The sequence below is a fragment of the Oncorhynchus gorbuscha genome, linkage group LG01 (assembly GCF_021184085.1).
Source record: "Oncorhynchus gorbuscha isolate QuinsamMale2020 ecotype Even-year linkage group LG01, OgorEven_v1.0, whole genome shotgun sequence".
Taxonomy (NCBI): domain Eukaryota; kingdom Metazoa; phylum Chordata; class Actinopteri; order Salmoniformes; family Salmonidae; genus Oncorhynchus; species Oncorhynchus gorbuscha.
The window spans coordinates 91,027,840-91,050,617 of NC_060173.1; positions in this window are offsets into that span (position 1 = coordinate 91,027,840).

The window sequence follows — 22,778 nt, forward strand, 5'->3', positions numbered from 1 at the left end:
GAACCATCTATTAGGGGGGGGGGGGATTAGAATTATATAGAATCAAATAAAATAACAACACAAGGTGTTGAGAACGCACACTCTACTGAACCATCTATTAGGGGGATTAGAATTATATAGAATCAAATAAAATAACAACACAAGGTGTTGAGAACGCACACTCTACTGAACCATCTATTAGGGGGGGATTAGAATTATATAGAATAAAATAAAATAACAACACAGGGTGTTGAGAACGCACACTCTACTGAACCATCTATTAGGGGGGGATTAGAATTATATAGAATCAAATAAAATAACAACACAGGGTGTTGAGAACGCACACTCTACTGAACCATCTATTAGGGGGAGGATTAGAATTATATAGAATCAAATAAAATAACAACACAGGGTGTTGAGAACGCACACTCTACTGAACCATCTATTAGGGGGGGATTAGAATTATATAGAATCAAATAAAATAACAACACAGGGTGTTGAGAACGCACACTCTACTGAACCATCTATTAGGGGGGGATTAGAATTATATAGAATCAAATAAAATAACAACACAGGGTGTTGAGAATGCACACTCTACTGAACCATCTATTAGGGGGGGATTAGAATTATATAGAATCAAATAAAATAACAACACAGGGTGTTGAGAACGCACACTCTACTGAACCATCTATTAGGGGGGATTAGAATTATATAGAATCAAATAAAATAACAACACAGGGTGTTGAGAACGCACACTCTACTGAACCATCTATTAGGGGGGGATTAGAATTATATAGAATCAAATAAAATAACAACACAGGGTGTTGAGAACGCACACTCTACTGAACCATCTATTAGGGGGGATTAGAATTATATAGAATCAAATAAAATAACAACACAGGGTGTTGAGAACGCACACTCTACTGAACCATCTATTAGGGGGGTGATTAGAATTATATAGAATCAAATAAAATAACAACACAGGGTGTTGAGAACGCACACTCTACTGAACCATCTATTAGGGGGGGATTAGAATTATATAGAATCAAATAAAATAACAACACAGGGTGTTGAGAACGCACACTCTACTGAACCATCTATTAGGGGGGGATTAGAATTATATAGAATCAAATAAAATAACAACACAGGGTGTTGAGAACGCACACTCTACTGAACCATCTATTAGGGGGAGGATTAGAATGATATAGAATCAAATAAAATAACAACACAGGGTGTTGAGAACGCACACTCTACTGAACCATCTATTAGGGGGGGATTAGAATTATATAGAATCAAATAAAATAACAACACAGGGTGTTGAGAACGCACACTCTACTGAACCATCTATTAGGGGGGTGATTAGAATTATATAGAATCAAATAAAATAACAACACAGGGTGTTGAGAACGCACACTCTACTGAACCATCTATTAGGGGGAGGATTAGAATGATATAGAATCAAATAAAATAACAACACAGGGTGTTGAGAACGCACACTCTACTGAACCATCTATTAGGGGGGGATTAGAATTATATAGAATCAAATAAAATAACAACACAGGGTGTTGAGAACGCACACTCTACTGAACCATCTATTAGGGGGTATTAGAATTATATAGAATCAAATAAAATAACAACACAGGGTGTTGAGAACGCACACTCTACTGAACCATCTATTAGGGGGGATTAGAATTATATAGAATCAAATAAAATAACAACACAGGGTGTTGAGAACGCACACTCTACTGAACCATCTATTAGGGGGGATTAGAATTATATAGAATCAAATAAAATAACAACACAGGGTGTTGAGAACACACACTCTACTGAACCATCTATTAGGGGGGAATTAGAATTATATAGAATCAAATAAAATAACAACACAGGGTGTTGAGAACGCACACTCTACTGAACCATCTATTAGGGGGGGATTAGAATTATATAGAATCAAATAAAATAACAACACAGGGTGTTGAGAACACACACTCTACTGAACCATCTATTAGGGGGGAATTAGAATTATATAGAATCAAATAAAATAACAACACAGGGTGTTGAGAACGCACACTCTACTGAACCATCTGTTAGGGGGATTAGAATTATATAGAATAAAATACAATTACAACACAGGGTGTTGAGAACGCACACTCTACTGAACCATCTATTAGGGGGGAATTAGAATTATATAGAATCAAATAAAATAACAACACAGGGTGTTGAGAACGCACACTCTACTGAACCATCTATTAGGGGGAATTAGAATTATATAGAATCAAATAAAATAACAACACAGGGTGTTGAGAACACACACTCTACTGAACCATCTGTTAGGGGGAATTAGAATTATATAGAATCAAATAAAATAACAACACAGGGTGTTGAGAACGCACACTCTACTGAACCATCTATTAGGGGGTTTAGAATTATATAGAATCAAATAAAATAACAACACAGGGTGTTGAGAACACACACTCTACTGAACCATCTATTAGGGGGATTAGAATTATATAGAATCAAATAAAATAACAACACAGGGTGTTGAGAACACACACTCTACTGAACCATCTATTAGGGGGGATTAGAATTATATAGAATCAAATAAAATAACAACACAGGGTGTTGAGAACGCACACTCTACTGAACCATCTATTAGGGGGAATTAGAATTATATAGAATCAAATAAAATAACAACACAGGGTGTTGAGAACGCACACTCTACTGAACCATCTATTAGGGGGAATTAGAATTATATAGAATCAAATAAAATAACAACACAGGGTGTTGAGAACACACACTCTACTGAACCATCTATTAGGGGGAATTAGAATTATATAGAATCAAATAAAATAACAACACAGGGTGTTGAGAACGCACACTCTACTGAACCATCTATTAGGGGGATTAGAATTATATAGAATCAAATAAAATAACAACACAGGGTGTTGAGAACACACACTCTACTGAACCATCTATTAGGGGGGATTAGAATTATATAGAATCAAATAAAATAACAACACAGGGTGTTGAGAACACACACTCTACTGAACCATCTATTAGGGGGGGGATTAGAATTATATAGAATCAAATAAAATAACAACACAGGGTGTTGAGAACGCACACTCTACTGAACCATCTATTAGGGGGATTAGAATTATATAGAATCAAATAAAATAACAACACAGGGTGTTGAGAACGCACACTCTACTGAACCATCTGTTAGGGGGATTAGAATTATATAGAATAAAATACAATTACAACACAGGGTGTTGAGAACGCACACTCTACTGAACCATCTATTAGGGGGAATTAGAATTATATAGAATCAAATAAAATAACAACACAGGGTGTTGAGAACGCACACTCTACTGAACCATCTATTAGGGGGAATTAGAATTATATAGAATCAAATAAAATAACAACACAGGGTGTTGAGAACACACACTCTACTGAACCATCTATTAGGGGGAATTAGAATTATATAGAATCAAATAAAATAACAACACAGGGTGTTGAGAACGCACACTCTACTGAACCATCTATTAGGGGGATTAGAATTATATAGAATCAAATAAAATAACAACACAGGGTGTTGAGAACACACACTCTACTGAACCATCTATTAGGGGGATTAGAATTATATAGAATCAAATAAAATAACAACACAGGGTGTTGAGAACACACACTCTACTGAACCATCTATTAGGGGGATTAGAATTATATAGAATCAAATAAAATAACAACACAGGGTGTTGAGAACGCACACTCTACTGAACCATCTATTAGGGGGGATTAGAATTATATAGAATCAAATAAAATAACAACACAGGGTGTTGAGAACACACACTCTACTGAACCATCTATTAGGGGAATTAGAATTATATAGAATCAAATAAAATAACAACACAGGGTGTTGAGAACGCACACTCTACTGAACCATCTGTTAGGGGGAATTAGAATTATATAGAATAAAATACAATTACAACACAGGGTGTTGAGAACGCACACTCTACTGAACCATCTATTAGGGGAATTAGAATTATATAGAATCAAATAAAATAACAACACAGGGTGTTGAGAACGCACACTCTACTGAACCATCTATTAGGGGGAATTATAATTATATAGAATCAAATAAAATAACAACACAGGGTGTTGAGAACACACACTCTACTGAACCATCTATTAGGGGGAATTAGAATTATATAGAATCAAATAAAATAACAACACAGGGTGTTGAGAACGCACACTCTACTGAACCATCTATTAGGGGGATTAGAATTATATAGAATCAAATAAAATAACAACACAGGGTGTTGAGAACACACACTCTACTGAACCATCTATTAGGGGGATTAGAATTATATAGAATCAAATAAAATAACAACACAGGGTGTTGAGAACACACACTCTACTGAACCATCTATTAGGGGGATTAGAATTATATAGAATCAAATAAAATAACAACACAGGGTGTTGAGAACGCACACTCTACTGAACCATCTATTAGGGGGATTAGAATTATATAGAATCAAATAAAATAACAACACAGGGTGTTGAGAACACACACTCTACTGAACCATCTATTAGGGGGAATTAGAATTATATAGAATCAAATAAAATAACAACACAGGGTGTTGAGAACGCACACTCTACTGAACCATCTGTTAGGGGGATTAGAATTATATAGAATCAAATAAAATAACAACACAGGGTGTTGAGAACGCACACTCTACTGAACCATCTATTAGGGGGGGGGGGATTAGAATTATATAGAATCAAATAAAATAACAACACAGGGTGTTGAGAACACACACTCTACTGAACCATCTATTAGGGGGGAATTAGAATTATATAGAATCAAATAAAATAACAACACAGGGTGTTGAGAACGCACACTCTACTGAACCATCTGTTAGGGGGGAATTAGAATTATATAGAATAAAATACAATTACAACACAGGGTGTTGAGAACGCACACTCTACTGAACCATCTATTAGGGGGGAATTAGAATTATATAGAATCAAATAAAATAACAACACAGGGTGTTGAGAACGCACACTCTACTGAACCATCTATTAGGGGGGAATTAGAATTATATAGAATCAAATAAAATAACAACACAGGGTGTTGAGAACACACACTCTACTGAACCATCTATTAGGGGGGAATTAGAATTATATAGAATCAAATAAAATAACAACACAGGGTGTTGAGAACGCACACTCTACTGAACCATCTATTAGGGGGGGATTAGAATTATATAGAATCAAATAAAATAACAACACAGGGTGTTGAGAACACACACTCTACTGAACCATCTATTAGGGGGGAATTAGAATTATATAGAATCAAATAAAATAACAACACAGGGTGTTGAGAACACACACTCTACTGAACCATCTATTAGGGGGGAATTAGAATTATATAGAATCAAATAAAATAACAACACAGGGTGTTGAGAACGCACACTCTACTGAACCATCTATTAGGGGGGATTAGAATTATATAGAATCAAATAAAATAACAACACAGGGTGTTGAGAACGCACACTCTACTGAACCATCTGTTAGGGGGATTAGAATTATATAGAATAAAATACAATTACAACACAGGGTGTTGAGAACGCACACTCTACTGAACCATCTATTAGGGGGAATTAGAATTATATAGAATCAAATAAAATAACAACACAGGGTGTTGAGAACGCACACTCTACTGAACCATCTATTAGGGGGAATTAGAATTATATAGAATCAAATAAAATAACAACACAGGGTGTTGAGAACACACACTCTACTGAACCATCTATTAGGGGGAATTAGAATTATATAGAATCAAATAAAATAACAACACAGGGTGTTGAGAACGCACACTCTACTGAACCATCTATTAGGGGGATTAGAATTATATAGAATCAAATAAAATAACAACACAGGGTGTTGAGAACACACACTCTACTGAACCATCTATTAGGGGGGATTAGAATTATATAGAATCAAATAAAATAACAACACAGGGTGTTGAGAACACACACTCTACTGAACCATCTATTAGGGGGGATTAGAATTATATAGAATCAAATAAAATAACAACACAGGGTGTTGAGAACGCACACTCTACTGAACCATCTATTAGGGGGATTAGAATTATATAGAATCAAATAAAATAACAACACAGGGTGTTGAGAACACACACTCTACTGAACCATCTATTAGGGGGAATTAGAATTATATAGAATCAAATAAAATAACAACACAGGGTGTTGAGAACGCACACTCTACTGAACCATCTGTTAGGGGGAATTAGAATTATATAGAATAAAATACAATTACAACACAGGGTGTTGAGAACGCACACTCTACTGAACCATCTATTAGGGGGAATTAGAATTATATAGAATCAAATAAAATAACAACACAGGGTGTTGAGAACGCACACTCTACTGAACCATCTATTAGGGGGAATTATAATTATATAGAATCAAATAAAATAACAACACAGGGTGTTGAGAACACACACTCTACTGAACCATCTATTAGGGGGAATTAGAATTATATAGAATCAAATAAAATAACAACACAGGGTGTTGAGAACGCACACTCTACTGAACCATCTATTAGGGGGATTAGAATTATATAGAATCAAATAAAATAACAACACAGGGTGTTGAGAACACACACTCTACTGAACCATCTATTAGGGGGGGGGGATTAGAATTATATAGAATCAAATAAAATAACAACACAGGGTGTTGAGAACACACACTCTACTGAACCATCTATTAGGGGGATTAGAATTATATAGAATCAAATAAAATAACAACACAGGGTGTTGAGAACGCACACTCTACTGAACCATCTATTAGGGGGGATTAGAATTATATAGAATCAAATAAAATAACAACACAGGGTGTTGAGAACACACACTCTACTGAACCATCTATTAGGGGGAATTAGAATTATATAGAATCAAATAAAATAACAACACAGGGTGTTGAGAACGCACACTCTACTGAACCATCTGTTAGGGGGGATTAGAATTATATAGAATCAAATAAAATAACAACACAGGGTGTTGAGAACGCACACTCTACTGAACCATCTATTAGGGGGGGGATTAGAATTATATAGAATCAAATAAAATAACAACACAGGGTGTTGAGAACACACACTCTACTGAACCATCTATTAGGGGGAATTAGAATTATATAGAATCAAATAAAATAACAACACAGGGTGTTGAGAACGCACACTCTACTGAACCATCTGTTAGGGGAATTAGAATTATATAGAATAAAATACAATTACAACACAGGGTGTTGAGAACGCACACTCTACTGAACCATCTATTAGGGGGAATTAGAATTATATAGAATCAAATAAAATAACAACACAGGGTGTTGAGAACGCACACTCTACTGAACCATCTATTAGGGGGAATTAGAATTATATAGAATCAAATAAAATAACAACACAGGGTGTTGAGAACACACACTCTACTGAACCATCTATTAGGGGGAATTAGAATTATATAGAATCAAATAAAATAACAACACAGGGTGTTGAGAACGCACACTCTACTGAACCATCTATTAGGGGGATTAGAATTATATAGAATCAAATAAAATAACAACACAGGGTGTTGAGAACACACACTCTACTGAACCATCTATTAGGGGGGGGATTAGAATTATATAGAATCAAATAAAATAACAACACAGGGTGTTGAGAACACACACTCTACTGAACCATCTATTAGGGGGGGATTAGAATTATATAGAATCAAATAAAATAACAACACAGGGTGTTGAGAACGCACACTCTACTGAACCATCTATTAGGGGGGATTAGAATTATATAGAATCAAATAAAATAACAACACAGGGTGTTGAGAACACACACTCTACTGAACCATCTATTAGGGGGAATTAGAATTATATAGAATCAAATAAAATAACAACACAGGGTGTTGAGAACGCACACTCTACTGAACCATCTATTAGGGGGAATTAGAATTATATAGAATCAAATAAAATAACAACACAGGGTGTTGAGAACGCACACTCTACTGAACCATCTATTAGGGGAGCATTAGAATTATATAGAATCAAATAAAATAACAACACAGGGTGTTGAGAACACACACTCTACTGAACCATCTATTAGGGGGAATTAGAATTATATAGAATCAAATAAAATAACAACACAGGGTGTTGAGAACGCACACTCTACTGAACCATCTATTAGGGGGAATTAGAATTATATAGAATCAAATAAAATAACAACACAGGGTGTTGAGAACGCACACTCTACTGAACCATCTATTAGGGGGAATTAGAATTATATAGAATCAAATAAAATAACAACACAGGGTGTTGAGAACGCACACTCTACTGAACCATCTATTAGGGGGATTAGAATTATATAGAATCAAATAAAATAACAACACAGGGTGTTGAGAACACACACTCTACTGAACCATCTATTAGGGGGGGGATTAGAATTATATAGAATCAAATAAAATAACAACACAGGGTGTTGAGAACGCACACTCTACTGAACCATCTATTAGGGGGATTAGAATTATATAGAATCAAATAAAATAACAACACAGGGTGTTGAGAACGCACACTCTACTGAACCATCTATTAGGGGGGATTAGAATTATATAGAATCAAATAAAATAACAACACAGGGTGTTGAGAACACACACTCTACTGAACCATCTATTAGGGGGAATTAGAATTATATAGAATCAAATAAAATAACAACACAGGGTGTTGAGAACGCACACTCTACTGAACCATCTATTAGGGGGGAATTAGAATTATATAGAATCAAATAAAATAACAACACAGGGTGTTGAGAACACACACTCTACTGAACCATCTATTAGGGGGGAATTAGAATTATATAGAATCAAATAAAATAACAACACAGGGTGTTGAGAACGCACACTCTACTGAACCATCTATTAGGGGGGGATTAGAATTATATAGAATCAAATAAAATAACAACACAGGGTGTTGAGAACACACACTCTACTGAACCATCTATTAGGGGGAATTAGAATTATATAGAATCAAATAAAATAACAACACAGGGTGTTGAGAACGCACACTCTACTGAACCATCTATTAGGGGGGAATTAGAATTATATAGAATCAAATAAAATAACAACACAGGGTGTTGAGAACGCACACTCTACTGAACCATCTATTAGGGGGGAATTAGAATTATATAGAATCAAATAAAATAACAACACAGGGTGTTGAGAACGCACACTCTACTGAACCATCTATTAGGGGGAGGATTAGAATTATATAGAATCAAATACAATTACAACACAGGGTGTTGAGAACACACACTCTACTGAACCATCTATTAGGGGGGAATTAGAATTATATAGAATCAAATACAATTACAACACAGGGTGTTGAGAACGCACACTCTACTGAACCATCTATTAGGGGGAGGATTAGAATTATATAGAATCAAATACAATTACAACACAGGGTGTTGAGAACACACTCTACTGAACCATCTATTAGGGGGGAATTAGAATTATATAGAATCAAATACAATTACAACACAGGGTGTTGAGAACGCACACTCTACTGAACCATCTATTAGGGGGGAATTAGAATTATATAGAATAAAATACAATTACAACACAGGGTGTTGAGAACACACACTCTACTGAACCATCTATTAGGGGGGAATTAGAATTATATAGAATCAAATAAAATAACAACACAGGGTGTTGAGAACGCACACTCTACTGAACCATCTGTTAGGGGGGGATTAGAATTATATAGAATAAAATACAATTACAACACAGGGTGTTGAGAACGCACACTCTACTGAACCATCTATTAGGGGGGAATTAGAATTATATAGAATCAAATAAAATAACAACACAGGGTGTTGAGAACGCACACTCTACTGAACCATCTATTAGGGGGGAATTAGAATTATATAGAATCAAATAAAATAACAACACAGGGTGTTGAGAACACACACTCTACTGAACCATCTGTTAGGGGGGAATTAGAATTATATAGAATCAAATAAAATAACAACACAGGGTGTTGAGAACGCACACTCTACTGAACCATCTATTAGGGGGGTTTAGAATTATATAGAATCAAATAAAATAACAACACAGGGTGTTGAGAACACACACTCTACTGAACCATCTATTAGGGGGATTAGAATTATATAGAATCAAATAAAATAACAACACAGGGTGTTGAGAACACACACTCTACTGAACCATCTATTAGGGGGGATTAGAATTATATAGAATCAAATAAAATAACAACACAGGGTGTTGAGAACGCACACTCTACTGAACCATCTATTAGGGGGAATTAGAATTATATAGAATCAAATAAAATAACAACACAGGGTGTTGAGAACGCACACTCTACTGAACCATCTATTAGGGGGATTAGAATTATATAGAATCAAATAAAATAACAACACAGGGTGTTGAGAACACACACTCTACTGAACCATCTATTAGGGGGGGGATTAGAATTATATAGAATCAAATAAAATAACAACACAGGGTGTTGAGAACACACACTCTACTGAACCATCTATTAGGGGGGATTAGAATTATATAGAATCAAATAAAATAACAACACAGGGTGTTGAGAACGCACACTCTACTGAACCATCTATTAGGGGGATTAGAATTATATAGAATCAAATAAAATAACAACACAGGGTGTTGAGAACACACACTCTACTGAACCATCTATTAGGGGGGATTAGAATTATATAGAATCAAATAAAATAACAACACAGGGTGTTGAGAACACACACTCTACTGAACCATCTATTAGGGGGGGATTAGAATTATATAGAATCAAATAAAATAACAACACAGGGTGTTGAGAACGCACACTCTACTGAACCATCTATTAGGGGGATTAGAATTATATAGAATCAAATAAAATAACAACACAGGGTGTTGAGAACGCACACTCTACTGAACCATCTGTTAGGGGGGGATTAGAATTATATAGAATAAAATACAATTACAACACAGGGTGTTGAGAACGCACACTCTACTGAACCATCTATTAGGGGGGAATTAGAATTATATAGAATCAAATAAAATAACAACACAGGGTGTTGAGAACGCACACTCTACTGAACCATCTATTAGGGGGGAATTAGAATTATATAGAATCAAATAAAATAACAACACAGGGTGTTGAGAACACACACTCTACTGAACCATCTATTAGGGGGGAATTAGAATTATATAGAATCAAATAAAATAACAACACAGGGTGTTGAGAACACACACTCTACTGAACCATCTATTAGGGGGGAATTAGAATTATATAGAATCAAATAAAATAACAACACAGGGTGTTGAGAACGCACACTCTACTGAACCATCTATTAGGGGGATTAGAATTATATAGAATCAAATAAAATAACAACACAGGGTGTTGAGAACACACACTCTACTGAACCATCTATTAGGGGGATTAGAATTATATAGAATCAAATAAAATAACAACACAGGGTGTTGAGAACACACACTCTACTGAACCATCTATTAGGGGGGATTAGAATTATATAGAATCAAATAAAATAACAACACAGGGTGTTGAGAACGCACACTCTACTGAACCATCTATTAGGGGGGATTAGAATTATATAGAATCAAATAAAATAACAACACAGGGTGTTGAGAACACACACTCTACTGAACCATCTATTAGGGGGAATTAGAATTATATAGAATCAAATAAAATAACAACACAGGGTGTTGAGAACGCACACTCTACTGAACCATCTGTTAGGGGGAATTAGAATTATATAGAATAAAATACAATTACAACACAGGGTGTTGAGAACGCACACTCTACTGAACCATCTATTAGGGGGAATTAGAATTATATAGAATCAAATAAAATAACAACACAGGGTGTTGAGAACGCACACTCTACTGAACCATCTATTAGGGGGAATTATAATTATATAGAATCAAATAAAATAACAACACAGGGTGTTGAGAACACACACTCTACTGAACCATCTATTAGGGGGAATTAGAATTATATAGAATCAAATAAAATAACAACACAGGGTGTTGAGAACGCACACTCTACTGAACCATCTATTAGGGGGATTAGAATTATATAGAATCAAATAAAATAACAACACAGGGTGTTGAGAACACACACTCTACTGAACCATCTATTAGGGGGGATTAGAATTATATAGAATCAAATAAAATAACAACACAGGGTGTTGAGAACACACACTCTACTGAACCATCTATTAGGGGGATTAGAATTATATAGAATCAAATAAAATAACAACACAGGGTGTTGAGAACGCACACTCTACTGAACCATCTATTAGGGGGGATTAGAATTATATAGAATCAAATAAAATAACAACACAGGGTGTTGAGAACACACACTCTACTGAACCATCTATTAGGGGGAATTAGAATTATATAGAATCAAATAAAATAACAACACAGGGTGTTGAGAACGCACACTCTACTGAACCATCTGTTAGGGGGGATTAGAATTATATAGAATCAAATAAAATAACAACACAGGGTGTTGAGAACGCACACTCTACTGAACCATCTATTAGGGGGATTAGAATTATATAGAATCAAATAAAATAACAACACAGGGTGTTGAGAACACACACTCTACTGAACCATCTATTAGGGGGAATTAGAATTATATAGAATCAAATAAAATAACAACACAGGGTGTTGAGAACGCACACTCTACTGAACCATCTGTTAGGGGGAATTAGAATTATATAGAATAAAATACAATTACAACACAGGGTGTTGAGAACGCACACTCTACTGAACCATCTATTAGGGGGAATTAGAATTATATAGAATCAAATAAAATAACAACACAGGGTGTTGAGAACGCACACTCTACTGAACCATCTATTAGGGGGAATTAGAATTATATAGAATCAAATAAAATAACAACACAGGGTGTTGAGAACACACACTCTACTGAACCATCTATTAGGGGGAATTAGAATTATATAGAATCAAATAAAATAACAACACAGGGTGTTGAGAACGCACACTCTACTGAACCATCTATTAGGGGGATTAGAATTATATAGAATCAAATAAAATAACAACACAGGGTGTTGAGAACACACACTCTACTGAACCATCTATTAGGGGGGATTAGAATTATATAGAATCAAATAAAATAACAACACAGGGTGTTGAGAACACACACTCTACTGAACCATCTATTAGGGGGATTAGAATTATATAGAATCAAATAAAATAACAACACAGGGTGTTGAGAACGCACACTCTACTGAACCATCTATTAGGGGGGATTAGAATTATATAGAATCAAATAAAATAACAACACAGGGTGTTGAGAACGCACACTCTACTGAACCATCTGTTAGGGGGATTAGAATTATATAGAATAAAATACAATTACAACACAGGGTGTTGAGAACGCACACTCTACTGAACCATCTATTAGGGGGAATTAGAATTATATAGAATCAAATAAAATAACAACACAGGGTGTTGAGAACGCACACTCTACTGAACCATCTATTAGGGGGAATTAGAATTATATAGAATCAAATAAAATAACAACACAGGGTGTTGAGAACACACACTCTACTGAACCATCTATTAGGGGGAATTAGAATTATATAGAATCAAATAAAATAACAACACAGGGTGTTGAGAACGCACACTCTACTGAACCATCTATTAGGGGGATTAGAATTATATAGAATCAAATAAAATAACAACACAGGGTGTTGAGAACACACACTCTACTGAACCATCTATTAGGGGGGGATTAGAATTATATAGAATCAAATAAAATAACAACACAGGGTGTTGAGAACACACACTCTACTGAACCATCTATTAGGGGGGATTAGAATTATATAGAATCAAATAAAATAACAACACAGGGTGTTGAGAACGCACACTCTACTGAACCATCTATTAGGGGGGGATTAGAATTATATAGAATCAAATAAAATAACAACACAGGGTGTTGAGAACACACACTCTACTGAACCATCTATTAGGGGGAATTAGAATTATATAGAATCAAATAAAATAACAACACAGGGTGTTGAGAACGCACACTCTACTGAACCATCTGTTAGGGGGAATTAGAATTATATAGAATAAAATACAATTACAACACAGGGTGTTGAGAACGCACACTCTACTGAACCATCTATTAGGGGGAATTAGAATTATATAGAATCAAATAAAATAACAACACAGGGTGTTGAGAACGCACACTCTACTGAACCATCTATTAGGGGGAATTAGAATTATATAGAATCAAATAAAATAACAACACAGGGTGTTGAGAACACACACTCTACTGAACCATCTATTAGGGGGAATTAGAATTATATAGAATCAAATAAAATAACAACACAGGGTGTTGAGAACGCACACTCTACTGAACCATCTATTAGGGGGGATTAGAATTATATAGAATCAAATAAAATAACAACACAGGGTGTTGAGAACACACACTCTACTGAACCATCTATTAGGGGGGATTAGAATTATATAGAATCAAATAAAATAACAACACAGGGTGTTGAGAACACACACTCTACTGAACCATCTATTAGGGGGGATTAGAATTATATAGAATCAAATAAAATAACAACACAGGGTGTTGAGAACGCACACTCTACTGAACCATCTATTAGGGGGGATTAGAATTATATAGAATCAAATAAAATAACAACACAGGGTGTTGAGAACACACACTCTACTGAACCATCTATTAGGGGGAATTAGAATTATATAGAATCAAATAAAATAACAACACAGGGTGTTGAGAACGCACACTCTACTGAACCATCTGTTAGGGGGATTAGAATTATATAGAATCAAATAAAATAACAACACAGGGTGTTGAGAACGCACACTCTACTGAACCATCTATTAGGGGGGGGATTAGAATTATATAGAATCAAATAAAATAACAACACAGGGTGTTGAGAACACACACTCTACTGAACCATCTATTAGGGGGAATTAGAATTATATAGAATCAAATAAAATAACAACACAGGGTGTTGAGAACGCACACTCTACTGAACCATCTGTTAGGGGGAATTAGAATTATATAGAATAAAATACAATTACAACACAGGGTGTTGAGAACGCACACTCTACTGAACCATCTATTAGGGGAATTAGAATTATATAGAATCAAATAAAATAACAACACAGGGTGTTGAGAACGCACACTCTACTGAACCATCTATTAGGGGGAATTAGAATTATATAGAATCAAATAAAATAACAACACAGGGTGTTGAGAACACACACTCTACTGAACCATCTATTAGGGGGAATTAGAATTATATAGAATCAAATAAAATAACAACACAGGGTGTTGAGAACGCACACTCTACTGAACCATCTATTAGGGGGATTAGAATTATATAGAATCAAATAAAATAACAACACAGGGTGTTGAGAACACACACTCTACTGAACCATCTATTAGGGGGGGGATTAGAATTATATAGAATCAAATAAAATAACAACACAGGGTGTTGAGAACACACACTCTACTGAACCATCTATTAGGGGGGGGGGATTAGAATTATATAGAATCAAATAAAATAACAACACAGGGTGTTGAGAACGCACACTCTACTGAACCATCTATTAGGGGGGAATTAGAATTATATAGAATCAAATAAAATAACAACACAGGGTGTTGAGAACACACACTCTACTGAACCATCTATTAGGGGGAATTAGAATTATATAGAATCAAATAAAATAACAACACAGGGTGTTGAGAACGCACACTCTACTGAACCATCTATTAGGGGGGAATTAGAATTATATAGAATCAAATAAAATAACAACACAGGGTGTTGAGAACGCACACTCTACTGAACCATCTATTAGGGGGAGCATTAGAATTATATAGAATCAAATAAAATAACAACACAGGGTGTTGAGAACACACACTCTACTGAACCATCTATTAGGGGGGAATTAGAATTATATAGAATCAAATAAAATAACAACACAGGGTGTTGAGAACGCACACTCTACTGAACCATCTATTAGGGGGGAATTAGAATTATATAGAATCAAATAAAATAACAACACAGGGTGTTGAGAACGCACACTCTACTGAACCATCTATTAGGGGGGAATTAGAATTATATAGAATCAAATAAAATAACAACACAGGGTGTTGAGAACGCACACTCTACTGAACCATCTATTAGGGGGATTAGAATTATATAGAATCAAATAAAATAACAACACAGGGTGTTGAGAACACACACTCTACTGAACCATCTATTAGGGGGGATTAGAATTATATAGAATCAAATAAAATAACAACACAGGGTGTTGAGAACGCACACTCTACTGAACCATCTATTAGGGGGGATTAGAATTATATAGAATCAAATAAAATAACAACACAGGGTGTTGAGAACGCACACTCTACTGAACCATCTATTAGGGGGGGATTAGAATTATATAGAATCAAATAAAATAACAACACAGGGTGTTGAGAACACACACTCTACTGAACCATCTATTAGGGGGGAATTAGAATTATATAGAATCAAATAAAATAACAACACAGGGTGTTGAGAACGCACACTCTACTGAACCATCTATTAGGGGGGGATTAGAATTATATAGAATCAAATAAAATAACAACACAGGGTGTTGAGAACACACACTCTACTGAACCATCTATTAGGGGGATTAGAATTATATAGAATCAAATAAAATAACAACACAGGGTGTTGAGAACGCACACTCTACTGAACCATCTATTAGGGGGGATTAGAATTATATAGAATCAAATAAAATAACAACACAGGGTGTTGAGAACACACACTCTACTGAACCATCTATTAGGGGGAATTAGAATTATATAGAATCAAATAAAATAACAACACAGGGTGTTGAGAACGCACACTCTACTGAACCACCATCTATTAGGGGGAATTAGAATTATATAGAATCAAATAAAATAACAACACAGGGTGTTGAGAACGCACACTCTACTGAACCATCTATTAGGGGGGAATTAGAATTATATAGAATCAAATAAAATAACAACACAGGGTGTTGAGAACGCACACTCTACTGAACCATCTATTAGGGGAGGATTAGAATTATATAGAATCAAATACAATTACAACACAGGGTGTTGAGAACACACACTCTACTGAACCATCTATTAGGGGGGAATTAGAATTATATAGAATCAAATACAATTACAACACAGGGTGTTGAGAACGCACACTCTACTGAACCATCTATTAGGGGGAGGATTAGAATTATATAGAATCAAATACAATTACAACACAGGGTGTTGAGAACACACACTCTACTGAACCATCTATTAGGGGGGAATTAGAATTATATAGAATCAAATACAATTACAACACAGGGTGTTGAGAACACACACTCTACTGAACCATCTATTAGGGGGGAATTAGAATTATATAGAATCAAATACAATTACAACACAGGGTGTTGAGAACACACACTCTACTGAACCATCTATTAGGGGGGAATTAGAATTATATAGAATCAAATACAATTACAACACAGGGTGTTGAGAACGCACACTCTACTGAACCATCTATTAGGGGGGGGGGGATTAGAATTATATAGAATCAAATAAAATAACAACACAGGGTGTTGAGAACACACACTCTACTGAACCATCTATTAGGGGGGAATTAGAATTATATAGAATCAAATAAAATAACAACACAGGGTGTTGAGAACGCACACTCTACTGAACCATCTGTTAGGGGAATTAGAATTATATAGAATAAAATACAATTACAACACAGGGTGTTGAGAACGCACACTCTACTGAACCATCTATTAGGGGGAATTAGAATTATATAGAATCAAATAAAATAACAACACAGGGTGTTGAGAACGCACACTCTACTGAACCATCTATTAGGGGGAATTAGAATTATATAGAATCAAATAAAATAACAACACAGGGTGTTGAGAACACACACTCTACTGAACCATCTATTAGGGGGAATTAGAATTATATAGAATCAAATAAAATAACAACACAGGGTGTTGAGAACGCACACTCTACTGAACCATCTATTAGGGGGATTAGAATTATATAGAATCAAATAAAATAACAACACAGGGTGTTGAGAACACACACTCTACTGAACCATCTATTAGGGGGGAATTAGAATTATATAGAATCAAATAAAATAACAACACAGGGTGTTGAGAACGCACACTCTACTGAACCATCTATTAGGGGGGAATTAGAATTATATAGAATCAAATAAAATAACAACACAGGGTGTTGAGAACGCACACTCTACTGAACCATCTATTAGGGGAGCATTAGAATTATATAGAATCAAATAAAATAACAACACAGGGTGTTGAGAACACACACTCTACTGAACCATCTATTAGGGGGAATTAGAATTATATAGAATCAAATAAAATAACAACACAGGGTGTTGAGAACGCACACTCTACTGAACCATCTATTAGGGGGAATTAGAATTATATAGAATCAAATAAAATAACAACACAGGGTGTTGAGAACGCACACTCTACTGAACCATCTATTAGGGGGAATTAGAATTATATAGAATCAAATAAAATAACAACACAGGGTGTTGAGAACGCACACTCTACTGAACCATCTATTAGGGGGGATTAGAATTATATAGAATCAAATAAAATAACAACACAGGGTGTTGAGAACACACACTCTACTGAACCATCTATTAGGGGGATTAGAATTATATAGAATCAAATAAAATAACAACACAGGGTGTTGAGAACGCACACTCTACTGAACCATCTATTAGGGGGGATTAGAATTATATAGAATCAAATAAAATAACAACACAGGGTGTTGAGAACGCACACTCTACTGAACCATCTATTAGGGGGGATTAGAATTATATAGAATCAAATAAAATAACAACACAGGGTGTTGAGAACACACACTCTACTGAACCATCTATTAGGGGGAATTAGAATTATATAGAATCAAATAAAATAACAACACAGGGTGTTGAGAACGCACACTCTACTGAACCATCTATTAGGGGGGATTAGAATTATATAGAATCAAATAAAATAACAACACAGGGTGTTGAGAACACACACTCTACTGAACCATCTATTAGGGGGGATTAGAATTATATAGAATCAAATAAAATAACAACACAGGGTGTTGAGAACGCACACTCTACTGAACCATCTATTAGGGGGGATTAGAATTATATAGAATCAAATAAAATAACAACACAGGGTGTTGAGAACACACACTCTACTGAACCATCTATTAGGGGGAATTAGAATTATATAGAATCAAATAAAATAACAACACAGGGTGTTGAGAACGCACACTCTACTGAACCATCTATTAGGGGGAATTAGAATTATATAGAATCAAATAAAATAACAACACAGGGTGTTGAGAACGCACACTCTACTGAACCATCTATTAGGGGGGAATTAGAATTATATAGAATCAAATAAAATAACAACACAGGGTGTTGAGAACGCACACTCTACTGAACCATCTATTAGGGGAGGATTAGAATTATATAGAATCAAATACAATTACAACACAGGGTGTTGAGAACACACACTCTACTGAACCATCTATTAGGGGGGAATTAGAATTATATAGAATCAAATACAATTACAACACAGGGTGTTGAGAACGCACACTCTACTGAACCATCTATTAGGGGAGGATTAGAATTATATAGAATCAAATACAATTACAACACAGGGTGTTGAGAACACACACTCTACTGAACCATCTATTAGGGGGGAATTAGAATTATATAGAATCAAATACAATTACAACACAGGGTGTTGAGAACACACACTCTACTGAACCATCTATTAGGGGGAATTAGAATTATATAGAATCAAATACAATTACAACACAGGGTGTTGAGAACACACACTCTACTGAACCATCTATTAGGGGGGAATTAGAATTATATAGAATCAAATACAATTACAACACAGGGTGTTGAGAACGCACACTCTACTGAACCATCTATTAGGGGGGGGGGGATTAGAATTATATAGAATAAAATACAATAACAACACAGGGAATAAATACACAATGAGTAACGGTAGCTTGGCTCGATACACAGGGTACCAGTAACAAGTCAATGTGCAAAGGTATGAGGTAATTGAGGAATATATATACATACAGGTAGAGGTGAAGATCATAAACAGTAGCAACAGCGTATGTGATGGTGGTGGACAGTAGCAAGCTGTCTGCTTAAGTTTTTGAGATGATCGATCTCTGTTAAGGGATGAGCTGGTTTTTACATATTGTGCATATTTATTTGCTCTGAACACATTTACTTTTATATTCGCTAGCTCGATAGGCAAATGCCGCCGAGTACTACACTGTAAACCAATCAGAATTTGTTACTATCTCTGATAATCACATCTGACAATCAGGTTATCCACATATAAGGTAGTAGAGAGCTGTTTGACATATAAGGTAGATCTGCATCTGACAAACTGCTATCTGGTAAAGTATTTTTTTATTTTTTTTTATTCAACTATTTAGTTATAAAACGTGATACCGTCATTGGCAGCTGTAAGATGAATCCCAACTTAGAACACAGCAACCTTTTGTCTTACCTTTTGTCTTACAGTGTCTAGTGCGTTTAGAGGTGAAGAAAACCAGCTACAGATACACATGCTTGTTTCAACATCTCGAAGACTAAATTCAACGTAGAATCAGTTTAACAGCTGTCAAACTGATTATTTTACTATTGTATCATGCAGTGGGAAGAGTTCTATTGCCCCTGTCAGGAGCCCAGGCTTTTGCCATAAATGGTAGAGTTCTCATCTGTGAACCACACAAGCTTTAGATTGTATTCTGCTGAGGCACTTGTCTCTCTCTACATTGATCAGCTACACTGTTGACCAGGGTGGGATTCTTTCTATATGCCTATGGGGCCTGGTCACGCAAATGCTCCTAGAGACAAGGGGGAATACTGAAGCATGAGTTGCTGACAGTTCTATAGTCTCCATCAAAGGTCCATCAAACTAAATATACTCACATTCACTGAACATTTAGTGTTTGAAACTTATTCAATTCCCAACTGCTTTTCATATAATCCTACAGGTATCATTCTCGATACCTTACTGTATATTCCAATGCATCCAACATTATGTTTGCCATGATATTGGGCAGCTGCTATTTGATAACTTATCTGGTTTAGAATTCTTATTGCAGAGCACATTGTACAACTATGTTTTAGAGAAGATTGTACTGCAATGTATGCTATATGTGTAGGCTATGCCATATGTATTTTCAAATATGCATTTTTAGCATACATGACACACACACACACACACACACACACACACACACACACACACACACACACACACACACACACACACACACACACACACACACACACACACACACACACACACACACACACACACACACACACACACACACATTGTCATGTCCTAGGTGATGGAGGTCAGATATACCCCGTTACCCTGAAACCCTAAAACACCCACACATGGTCCCCGTAGTGACCATATTCACAAGTATCTCCGTGCAGTCAGACCTTTGATTTTGTGCCACCAGGGCCACAATAATATGCCCCCTCTCTGAATGTCTGAGTGTGACCCCTTCCCCATGGCTTACTGCAGCTAGTGTTGCCAGCACTGCCACTGCCTGGGTGGGGGCACCCCACCGGAATCCCCACCGGCTAGGTACAAGGTTGTCCAGGTTCTCATTAGCAGCTTTGAGAATTTCCTTGTATATTATGGACTCTCATCAGGGGGCTTTGGCTTTGCAGGACCAACCCTGCCAGGCAGGTTCAGAATCTTGAGGCGGCGGTGCTGCTCTAGAAGGTCTCTGACTGCATTTTGGCTGCATACAGACCGCTTACAGCAGGCCCATAAAACAGATAGGGACTTCTCCTTAGTATCTGGGTCGTTCAGGTGGGTGTCTAGGGTATAGGATTGTGGACCGTTCCATCAATATAGGACCATAAATAAATAAATTAGATGTATAATTGATTTGAAAAATGTAGTTCCCCATGATAGGACAATAAATAAATTAGAAGTATAAGGAGAACGAACTTGGTAAAAAAACAGAGTTGTTTAATAAATGCTGATAAAACTCCAAAAATCAAATGTACAAAATAACAAAAGTGAGTACAAAACCCATCACACACCAACATAATACATGCACATCACATACAAGCAAACAATCTCTGACAAGGACATGAGGGGAAACAGAGGGTTAAATACACAACATGTAATTGATGGGATTGGAACCAGGTGTGAAGGAAGACAAGACAAAACCAATAGAAAATGAAAAATGGATCAGTGATGGCTAGAAGGCCGGTGACTGACGTTGACCGCCAAACACCGCCCGAACAAGGAGAGGGACCGACTCCGGCGGAAGCCGTGACAGTGTGTGTGTGTGTGTGTGTGTGTGTGTGTGTGTGTGTGTGTGTGTGTGTGTGTGTGTGTGTGTGTGTGTGTGTGTGTGTGTGTGTGTGTGTGTGTGTGTGTGTGTGTGTGTGTGTGTGTGTGTGTGTGTGTGTGTGTGTGTGTGTGTGTGTGTTTTCTTATTGTTTACACAGATGCAGTGATGCAGAAACTGTTCATCAGCTGGAAAGGCCTGTGCTGAAACAAGCACAACTCCCCCTGACACAGAGGTTATACAACAACTCTACTGATCTGACCC